A 12,740-nucleotide genomic window follows, 5' to 3' on the forward strand; every position below is an offset into this window, starting at 1 on the left:
TTTGATTCAAACAAATTTAAAGATTCATATTTGAATTACATTTAAAGAAATTTAAAAATTCAAATTTGAATCACATTCAAACAACTTTAAAAATTCATATTTGGATGACATTCAAACAATTTTAAAAATTCAGATTTGGATCACATTCAAACAACTTTTAAATTTCAGATTTGAATCACATTCAAACAACTTTAAAAATTCAGATTTGAATATCATTCAAACAACTTTTAAATTTTAGATTTTAATTATATTTGAATAACTTTAAAAATTCAGATTTGAATGCGAATCAAACAACTTTAAAAATCATATTTAAATCACATTCAAACAATTTTAAATATTTAGATTTTAATCACATTCAAATAATTTTTAAAATTCAGATTTGAATCACATTCAAACAACTTTTAAAATTCAGATTTGAATCACAATTTAATTGTGTGATTAAAAAACCTAATTAAACATTTTAATTAGTCATAGGATGAACCTTAGATCATATAACAATTGTAGATTCAAAAACCAAACCTTGCGCACACCATTGGAGACAACAAAGTGTGCGCACCATTGGTGTTCATCACCATGCTGCCACTTTTCCTTTGCAACCAGCAATGGATCTATCATCTCATGATCAAAAAACATAATTAAATCATATAATCAACAATCTAAATAGCAAATATAGTGGCTCTGATACCAATTGAAGGAGCAGATGCATGAAAAACATAAGTTTATATCATTAAATTCAAAATTTTTTGACCTAGGGTCACATGCATCATGCAAGATTCATTTTTATCTATTTGATTTCAATGATAAACAGCATATTAAAACTCTTTTAATATATTTTTTGATCTATATTTACCATTTAAGATTTCAGAATTAATCAGATTAATTCTTTCGAACCCTAGATTAAATTAAGAATAAGTATACTAAACTCTTGATGCACTGCAGTGTGTTTGACACCTTTGGGATGCGTCTAGGACACCAGATGTTGTCCCTCTAGCTTGTCCACACCAAGATGAAGAAGAAGAGAAGGGATGGCAGCCAAGGGTGGCGGCACAAAGAGAAAATGAGTAGCTTGTGGTATTTGTTTTTTCATCCTTACACTTATACAGCTAGGTCACCAATTAAAACCCTTGCCACATGTCACCTTTTGATTAGCTCTAGGTTTAATTGACCCAATCACATTGTGCTAAGTATCTAACCTATATTTAATCTTGACTTTGATCATCTTACATGATTAAAAGACATATGGCAAGCTTATGTGTAATGCCATGTGTCACCATCTCATGGTGCCACATGTCACCCTGTGAAATGACCAAAATACCCTTGTGTCTTAATTTTGAGTTCTCAATCCAAAATAATTATTTGTCTTCATCTAATCAATTTATATCAAATATAAATTAATTAATTAATCTTTATTAATTAATTTCTCATTAATTAAATTCATATTTAAATACTTTAAATATAAATTTAACTTATACTATACATCTAATAACCTATATTTGGTTTCAAGCCATGCTAGGGACTTTGCAATCTAATTGCAAACTAAACATATTTAATTAATCAATTAAACTCTTTAATTAATTAATTAAATCATATTTAATTTGGTAATTACTTGTGTATGTGTGTGACTTACTAGGCTCATCACTAATTGGCAATAAGACATGATATCAACTCTTAATATCATCAGAACTCTTTCTTACCATAAATGATTTCTCTAAACCATTTTATGCACCTCATAGACTATGGTTAACACCTAGCATAGCATGCCATGGCCACCCAATCAGTAATAAGGTTTACCTTAAATGAACCTATAATCATATGTTACCATACACTAGAATCTCTTTGTTACAAAATCCCAATTTGAGCTGGAGTCATGGTTTATATCAAACCCCATTTGCTATGAATATTGTATTCTCTTTTAATTCTAGTTCTTGATTAAAAAGATTTTCTCATCAGAAACTCTTTTCTGAATAAATCTATCTGTCCTGGCCAGGAACTTGAAATATCAAGAACAATTAAATGAACATAGGATTTTATCCCTACTTACTTAGGGTAGTAGATTCCATCTTGATCAATACCTACCTCCATATATAACTAGTAGGTGGCAACACATGCCTATATGAAGGAGCGAAAGCATGAAAAACACAAGTTTTGATCATTGAAATTCAAAATTTTTTTATCTAGGGTCACATGCATCATGCAAGATTCATTTTTATCTATTTGATTTCAATGATAAACAGCATATTAAAACTCTTTTAATATATTTTGGATCTACATTTGCCATTTAAAATTTTAGAATTAATCAGATTAATTATTCGAACCCTAGATTAGATCAATAATAAGTGCACTAACCTCTTGATGCACTGCAGTGTATTTGACACCTTTGGGATGCGTCTAGGACACCAAATGTTGTCCCTCTAGCTTGTCCACACCAAGATCACCTATGGCAGCCCTTGAACAGCTTCTAAAGCTTTTTCTATGAATTAAAAATCAAGTTTTACCTTTTGATAGATTACAGATGTAAACCGAACACTAGAAATAATTGCTAGTATTTTTAATTCAAGAGATTGTTGTCTAATCTCTTTGAATTGATGAGAGAAGAAGAAGAAGAGAATGAATGGCAGCTAAGGGTGGTGGCACCAAAGAGAGAACAACAGCTTATGTTTTTGTTCTTTCATGCTTACACTTATATAACTAGGTCACCACTTAAAACCCTTGCCACATGTTACCCTTTGATTGGTTCTAGGTTTAATTGACCCAATCACATTGTGCCAAGTATCAAACCTATATTTAATCTTAACTTTTATCATCTTACATGATTAAAAGACATATGGCAAGCTTATTTGTTGTGCCATGTGTCACCATCTCATGGTGCCACATGTTACCCTGTGAAATGACCAAAATACCCTTGTGTCTTAATTTTGAGTTTTCAATCCAAAATAATTATTTGTCTTCTTCTAATCAATTTATGTTAAATATAAATTAATTAATTAATCTCTATTAATTAATTTCTCATTAATTAAATTCAAATTTAAACACTTTAAATATAAATTTAACTTATGTTATACATCTAATAACCTAGATCTGGTTTCAAGCTATGCTAGGGACTTTGCAATCTAATTGCAAACCAAACATATTTAATTAATCAATTAAACTCTTTAATTAATTAATTAAATCATATTTAATTTGGTGATTACTTGTGCATGTGTATGACTTACTAGGCTCATCACTAATTGGCAATGAGACATGATATCAACTCTTAATATCATCAGAACTCTTTCTTACCATAAATGATTTCTCTAAATCATTTTATGCACCTCATAGACCATGGTTAACACCTAGCATAGCATGCCATGGCCACCCAAACAGTAATAAGGTTTACCTTAAATGAACCTATAATCATATGTTACCATGCACTAGAATCTCTCTGTTACTAAATCCCAACTCAAGATGGAGTCATGGTTTATGTCAAACCCCATTTGCTATGAGTATTATGTTCTCTTTTAATTCCAGTTCTTGATTAAAAAATTTTCTCATCAGAAACTCTTTTCTGATTAAATCTATCTATCCTAGCCAGGAACTTGAAACATCAAGAACAATTAAATGAACATAGGATTTTCTCCCTATTTACTTAGAGGAACAGATTCCATCTTGATCAACACCTACCTCCATATATAACTAGTAGGAGCCAACACATGCCCATATACCTATACACAGTACAAGTATGAAAGCAGTATCAAACTCAAACCACCTATATATAAGATAACTGTGCTATCTCAGGTCTAAAGATTATATGCACTGATATAATTTATGACAATGCATTGATAAGAGTAAACTCCATGTGCTTGTCATAAATGTCACTGGTTCGGCCTACTTATCAAGTATAAGTGCCTATCATGTTCGTTATATGGCATGAGTCTCACCATTATATCTTATTTACATCTTATATAAATAACATGGGAACAAACAAGAATACAATCTTACTAGATAAGTCATGTCCTTATTGTGAAGTATCCTCGATTGTGAACCTTTTTATGATCCTTTCTGCTATAAATACTGTCACTCATATTCTTAACAACTTAAGAATAGAATTTCTAACAAAATATCAATGGACCTTTTTTATTATACATAAATATATTATATAAATGGAAAAGTGAAAATGTCTTTTATTAATAAAAACATGTACAAGATACATACTAAATGATATGCTCTAGGGCATACTACTAACACCATATACCCATACACAGTATAAGTATGAAAGTAGTATTAAACTCAAATCACCTATATACAAGATAATTGTGCTATCTCAGGTCTAATGATTATATGCACTGATATGATTTATGACAATACATTGACAAGAGTAAACTCCATGTGCTTGTCATAAATGTCACTGGTTCGGCCTACTTATCATGTATAAGTGCCTATCATGATTGTTATATGGCATGAGACTCATAATTCCATCTTATTTACATCTCATATAAATAACTTAGGAACAAACCTGATTATAATCTTTCTAGATAAGTCATGTCCTTATCGTGAAGTGTCCTCGATTATAAACCAATTTATGATACTTTGTGTTAAAAATACTGTCACTCATATTCTTAACGACTTAAGAATAATATTTCTAATAAAATATCAATGGACCTTTTCTATTACACATAAATATATTATGCAAATAGAAAAGTAAAAAATGCCTTTTATTAATAAAAACATGTACAAGATACATACTTAATGATATGCTCTAGGGCATACCACTAACAGTTCCTAGAGGAGTCAGCTGGGATACAATGCCATGCTCTCTCAAGTATTCATCAAATTCAGCACTCAAATATTTGTTAGTAGTATGCCATAGAGCATATCATTTAGTATGTATCTTGTACATATTTTTATTAATAAAAGGAATTTCCACTTTTTGGTTTACATAATATATTTATGTGTAATAGAAAAGGTCCATTGATATTTTGCTAGAAATATTATTCTTAAATTGTTAAGAATATGAGTGACAATATTTCTAGCACAAAGTATCATAAATAGGTTCACAATCGAGGATATTTCATAATAAGGACATGAGTTATCCAGAAAGATTGTGTTCATGTTTGTTCCCAAGTTATTTATGTGAGATATAAATAAGATGGAATGGTGAGTCTCATGCCATATAACAAACATGATAGGCACTTATAAATGATAAGTAGGCCGAACCAGTGACACTTATGACAAGCACATGGAGTTTACTCTTGTCAATGTTTTGTCATAAATCATATCAGTGCATATAATCTTTAGACCTGAGATAGCACAGTTATCTTGTATATAGGTAGTTTGAGTTTGATACTGCTTTCATACTTATACTGTTCATGGCTATAATGGCATGTGTTGGCTCCTACTCTTTATATATGGAGATAGGTGTTGATCAATATGCAATCAGTACAAAAAAGAAAAAAGAGATAAAATCCTATGTTCATTTAATTGTTCTTGATGTTTCAAGTTCCTGGCCAGGACAGATAGATTTATTCAGAAAAGAGTTTCTGATGAGAAAATCTTTTTAATCAGGAACTGGAATTAAAAGAGAACATAATATTCATAGCAAATGGAGTTGGACATAAACCATGACTCCAGCTTGAGTTGGGATTTTGTAACAGAGAGATTCTAGTGCATGGTAACATATGATTATAGGTTCATTTAAGGTAAACCTTATTACTAATTGGGTGGCCATGGCATGCTATGCTAGGTGTTAACCATGGTCTATGAGGTTCATAAAATGATTTAGAGAAATCATTTATGGTAAGAAAGAGTTCTGATGATATTAAGAGTTGATATCATGTCTCATTGCCAATAGTGATGAGCCTAGTAAGTCACACACATACACAAGTTATCACCTATTTAAATATGATTTAATTAATTAATTAAAGAGTTTAATTGATTAATTAAATAGGTTTGGTTTGCAATTAAATTGCAAAGTCCCTAGCATGACTTGAAACCAAATCTAGATTATTGGATGTATAGTATAAGTTAAATTTATATTTAAAGTGTTTAAATATGAATTTAATTAATGAGAAATTAATTAATAGAGATTAATTAATTAATTTATATTTGATATAAATTGATTAGGAGAAGAAAAATAATTATTTTGGGTTAAGAACTCAAAATTAAGACACAGGGGCATTTTGGTCATTTCACAGTGTGGCACGTGGCACCATGAGATGGTGACACATGGGACTACACATAAGCTTGCCAAATGTTTTTTAATCATGTAAGATGATTAAAATAAAGATTAAATATAGGTTTGACACTTGGCACAATGTGATTGGGTCACTTAAACCTAGAGCTAATCAAAGGGTGACTTGTGGCAAGGGTTTAATGTGTTAACCTAGCTATTTAAGTGTTGTTATGAAAAGAAAAAGCAACTGTAACGATCGGGCTCCAACCACTAGAGGAATTGTCTGCTTTGGCCATAAGCCTCACGGTTTTGTCCCATAGGTGGAATGGAGAACTTCCCAGGAGGTCACCCATCCTAGGATTTCTCTCAAGCGAGCACGCTTAACCCTGGAGTTCTTCCAACACTCCAGGCCATTCCACCAAAAGGCGCCTCTAGTGATTAGTTCCCTCATTTTATATACCATTACTTTTAGAACCCAAGACCAACTCCGTGCTTTGCCGATGTGGGATTTGCCTAAGGGACCTTTCTCCCCCCCTTTCGGGACTCAGCGTCCTCGCTGAGGTTTGCCCCACCATCACCCAAGAGGACACGCGAGCGGCTCTGATACCAATTGTAACGATCGGGCTCCAACCACTAGAGGAATTGTCCGTTTTGGCCATAAGCCTCACGGTTTTGTCCCATAGGTGGAATGGAGAACTTCCCAGGAGGTCACCCATCCTAGGATTTCTCTCAAGCGAGCACGCTTAACCCTGGAGTTCTTCCAACTCTCCAGGCCATTCCACCAAAAGGCGCCTCTAGTGATTAGTTCCCTCATTTTATATACCATTACTTTGTGAAACTTAGATTTAGCTTGGGAAATTGTTAGAGAACATATTAATGGTCAATTAGTGACCATTTTAGGTAAGTTGGCCATAAATTGGACTGAAATGTAGCATGGCAAAGTGAAGGAGCATGCTGCCTTGTGAGTGCAGTAGGGTGACTGAAATTTCAGTCCACTTGGACTGCCATAGCTTGGGCTGTGCTGGTCCAATTGGTGTTTGGCCAATTGGACATGAAACTAGGCTTATAATGGCACATTTTTGTTGAAGAAACCATGCCCAAAAGACCAAAGTAAGAGGACCAAAAGTTGGCCCCAATCCGGATACCCTGCAAACAGCCCCTGCAGAATGACAAAATGAACAGTACAGTAACTGTTCATTTGGCCATAATTCACTGTAGAAATGGTCAATTGATCTGAAATTTTTACAGCAACAAGTTAAGACATAGACAAACAACTTTCATGAAGAAACCTACCCAAAATTATGACCAGAACCTAATCAAATCATTGAGAAAATTGAAGTATACTGTACTGAGATTTCCAGAATTTTCATTTGAGCAGTAATGTTTGGATGTCTATAACTCTCTCTAGAAAACTCGGATTTAGGCGATTCTTGAACCGATGGAAACCTAAGGCATGGTAGAACATTTCATATGAAGAAAGTTAGACCAAATTATGAACTTAACTTGGTCAAATTACTGACCAAAGTTGGACCAAAATTTGCCAAAACCCAAAATTTTAGCAGGAACAGTACACGTAAACAGTAAACTTATTTTGGCCATAACTTGAGCTAAAAAACTCCAAATTGAGTGATTAAAAAAAATAAATTCAACTAGACAAAATAAGGAACATTTTCTATGAAGGAAGTTTTGTCAAATTCCAACAGTAAATCGACCAATGTAACAGTGCAACTTCGGAGCACCAAAACCGAAAATTGGCAATTTTGCCAAAATGACCTAAGCTTTGAGAAAGTGACCAAAACCAACAAGTTTTAAATGAAAAATGTAGTATGTTGGAAGTGACAAAGTCAATGTACATATTTTCTTTACAAAAGTCAACATTTTAGTTGACTAATGAAGTGAATTGTGACATGAAAATTTGAAATAAGCTTGGAAATGGATTTGGTAATTGATTCCAACAAGTTTTAAATGCAAAATGGGTTACATCGGGAGTGTTAAAACCAATGTACCTATTGTCTATGCAAAAGTCAACATTTTTGTTGACCAATGAGGTGAATAGTGACACCAAAACTTGAAATTCAAAATTTGAAATTAGAAATGCATCTAGGGGACTTTAAATTGCAATTGGCAATTAATACTAGTAAATGTAAAACTCAAAATGTGGGATCTTGGTGTAATTAGAATTAATATATCAATTAAGTGTAAAAAGGTCAACATTTTGGTTGACTAGTATGGTGAATAGTAATCAAAATGATTAGTGAATTAAGATGAAGACCTAGAACCAATTCTAAGCTTAAATGCTTAGAATTGTATGACAAATATGGACTATGCATCCTAGTCAAAATTGTTAAAAAGAAATTTAGTCCATAAATTTGAAATCCATGAAATATTCATGGATTACTTGAAACATGAAAAATAAGTCACCTAATTGATGTGAATAGATAGTTAGGGCATATATGCCCATCACCAATGGAATTCATAAAATATTAGTAACTCAACTTGAAATATAAAATTTGTAATTACATAAGTAGATTCTTGAATGTATAAATGAGAAAGGAAAAATGTTTTGAATACAATGGTACATGTGAACCATTGTTTTGAATTGTGATCAATATGAATAACATAATGAATGGATAAATAAACCATATTAATGTATGAATGAGACATTAGTTCTCATTATTGTAAAGAGGAGAAGTATTTTGAGTACAATGGTATAAAAGAATAATTGATGTGAATTGTGATCATATAAATGATCAAATGAATGTATGAATTATGATTGAAATTTATCCTGAAATAATGAAGTCATAAAGCACAATATATTAACATTTTAAAGTATTAAATGCCCTAGTATTCCTAACAAGATTGGTTTGGATAGTTTGTCATGCCAATAGGGTATTGTTTTAGCAGTACTGCGAAAGGTTTTATGCCTGTATTCATGGCTTTTATGCCCGTATTCATGGCTTTTATGCCCGTATGCATGGCTTTTATGCCTGATTATGTGATATCATGGCTTTTTAGCCATACTGACTGCATACATGGTTGACGTTCTGCGTCCCATAGTATGACGGCCCGAGGCACCGCGGTGTCCAGTGCCAACGACCCGTTATCCAGTCCAGTCATCCAGTATAGGTTACTTGGGCATGGAAAAGTATAACTGTGATTGAACTGATTATTAAAGAAAATAGGAAAATTAAGAATCAGGAATGATTACAAAAATACAAAGAAGCTCAAGATCATGAAGAAAATAATTAACGAAATGCATGAAGAAGTTAATATCATAAAACCTGATTAGCCCTCGACTAAACAATAAGTTAGTAATTATTCATTTCTTATGAACACAATAGCAAGGAAATTATTATTTTTATTTGCATATTATATTTTCTTGTATTATTGGCACCACTAAGCTTTATGCTTAGTGCGTCGCTTTTACAACGCGTAGGTACTGAAGATTTGGACAGAGGGCCCAGTAGACCACAGATTCGGTAAGGCAGTTTACAGTTCTGCATACTGTCCATGTCACCTCATCATCCACAGTGCATTGGTAGGACACTAGGTCCCATTTTGTATTTTGAGATTTTTGTAAATTTTGTAATTAAACTCTTATTTTATCATATGTATTTGAACAAATGTAATATAATTTTGTATTAATGTAAGTACTTGTAATTTGTGATTATGAATCACATGTGAGAATTTATTTATGATTTGAGTCTAATGATGATGTGAAATGATTGAATGACAAATAAAGAGGAATTGTTTAGAAAATTGTGTTTGTGAAAGGAAAAGTGAATACATAACTGTGACTTGTACATGATTATCACATGAGATGAATGATTGAGAAATGAATGGTGAAAAATATTGAGATTTTGATATTGAAGTTTGAGAGTGATGAGATGATTGAATATGATCATAGGAAGTGTTTTTCACAGGTTCCGAAGAACTGTTTTCTCCATTTTTAGCCGGTACTCTACCGGATTTTCTATAAAATTTTCGGAACCTCAAATAAATTATAATTTCAATAAATGAACTATATTTCACAAACTATATTCAAAACCTTGATAAAAAAAATTAATTAAGGTAAAATAGAGTGCGCCGGTACACCGTGTGGCATAGCCTGCTCGGCTACACTGTAGACGGGTAAGGGGTGTCACAGCAACCACCAGCCACTCCTCTCCTTTGTCACTCCGCTTTGAGGCTTTTCATCTATTCTTCTTCATCTCTCATCAATTCAAAGAGATTAGCCATCAATCTCTTGAATTAAGAACACTAGAAATCGTTTCTAGTGTCCTGTTCACATCTCTACTCTCTTAAAAGGCAGAACTTGAATTTCTAATTAATAGAAAAGCTTTAGAAGCTATTCAAGGGCTGCCATAGGTGTTCCTGGTGTGGACAAGCTAGAGGGACAACATCTGGTGTCCTGAAGACGAATCTCAAAGGCGCAAACACGCTGCAGTGCATCAAGAGGTTAGTGTAATTGTTCTTGATTTAATCTAGGGTTCTAAAATTAATCTGATTAATTTTAAATCTTAAATGGCAAATACAGATCCAAAAACATATTAAAAGATTTTTAATATGTTGTTTATCATTGAAATCAAATAGATAAAAATAAATCTTGCATGATGCATGTGACCCTATGTGAAAATTTTTGAATTCAATGGTATAAACTTGTGTTTTTTCACGCTTCCGTTCCATCAGTATTCACATCCACAATCTGATCGAAGAGCTTTAATACTTTTTCCTGGTCGATTTTATACTTTAGATTTAAATTCTTTGAACTTTTCAAAGGATTCATGTTTGTATTTCATCAAATACAAATACCTAAACCTCGATTTATCATTAGTAAAGGTAATAAAATATTGAAAACCGCCTCTAACTATTTCTTTAAATGGACCACATACAACGCTATGTATTAGTTCCAAAATATTTTTATCTCTTAGTCCTTGTGCAACAAAGGGTGATCTAGTCATTTTGCCCTAAAGGTAGGATTCACAAGTTGAAGTAGGTCCAGAACCCAATGAGGATAAAATCCACATTTTCTCCTGCTTTGCAATCCTATCTTCTGCAACATGACCTAATCTTAAGTGTCAAATATATTTTGAACTTGAGTTGATTTTCACTATGGCATTGCATTCTTTTAGATTGCTATACTCTGGGTAGTTCCTATTCCTGTGCCCATCCTTCTAGCAGTGGAAACACTTTCCTTTGCCTCCATCAGCTTTAGTCTTCCCTTTCTGTTTAGCTATCTTTTTGGAAGGACCAGGAATTTGAGGTTTCTTTTTCTTATTGCCCTTATTCTTGTTGGACTTTCCAACATAAGAAGATGCAATCAAAGCTACCTCTTTTCCTTTATTGCCCGGCATATTCTTTTGGGTAATAACTAGCATGTTAAGTAAACCAGCCAGGCTGCATTCCTATTTAGTCATATGGAAATTTATCACAAAATTCTTAATAGACTTAGGAAGGGACTGAAGGATTAAATTCGTTCACAATTGGCAATCCATGTTAAAGTCAAGATGTTCCAGCTGCTCAATCAGCGAAATCATCTTGTGAACATGATCCCCAACATTCTATCCCTTAGACATCCTCATGCGGAATAGCTGTCTAGATATCTCATACCTAGCATTCCTGCTGTGCTCACCATACAACTCTTGTAGGTGAAGGAGGATCTCACTCACACTCTGCATATTGTCATGCTGCTTCTGTAACTCATTACTCATAGAAGCAAGCATGTAACACTTGGCTCTTATATCATGCTCCTTCTATTTGTCCAAAGTTTCATGTTCCTCTTGTGTAGCCTATAGAGGTAAGGGACTAGGAACATTTGAGTCCAAAACATATCCTATATGTTAAAGGTTTAGGACAAGTTTCAAATTTCTTAGCCAATAAGATAGATTAGGTCCTATTTACCTATTGCGAGCAAGTATGCTTGCAAGGATATTGGATGGTGGTGGTTGTGGTGTGATCATTATTATCAGAAAATTAACTGTAAAAAATAACTAGATTAATTTGTAAATGTATCATGTAATTAACCAAAATGATTATGGTCTTTTAAATAAATTAATCCTCCCACTAACTTAGCGAATCCTATACTTCCAAAGTAAAAAACAGAAATCCTAGTTGGATGGATTTCTAGTGGGTGATTGAATTCTTATAATCCTATTGATCATCCTCAGGTACATCCCTTATTGGAATTGCAATAAACTATAAGTTAGAAACTTCTTGCCCATCACATCTCATGTGAGGTTCAATCTTTACCTAGCCCCTAATGCTCAAAATTTTAGGTACATCTATTATTGACTTATCTTGCATTAGTTAAGTTGATCCCATTGAGCCAGTAATTATGTAAATAATTTTAATGTCCTAGGTACATCCAATATTGGCCACCAAACCATTTACATATTTACAACATCTCATGCTTAATAATTATTCTTAAGAAAATCTCTTAAATTAATTGCATCATATGCAACTATTTAAAATTTCTTAAAATAATTGCCCCAATGGAGGGCCCATGTTATAATTATTTTAATTATACCATATCCAACTTAATCATTTATTTGGAAGATTTTGTAGTCATCCTAATTACTATTAAGGTCTCACT

Source organism: Hevea brasiliensis, chromosome 5 (genome assembly GCF_030052815.1).
Source record: "Hevea brasiliensis isolate MT/VB/25A 57/8 chromosome 5, ASM3005281v1, whole genome shotgun sequence".
Taxonomy (NCBI): domain Eukaryota; kingdom Viridiplantae; phylum Streptophyta; class Magnoliopsida; order Malpighiales; family Euphorbiaceae; genus Hevea; species Hevea brasiliensis.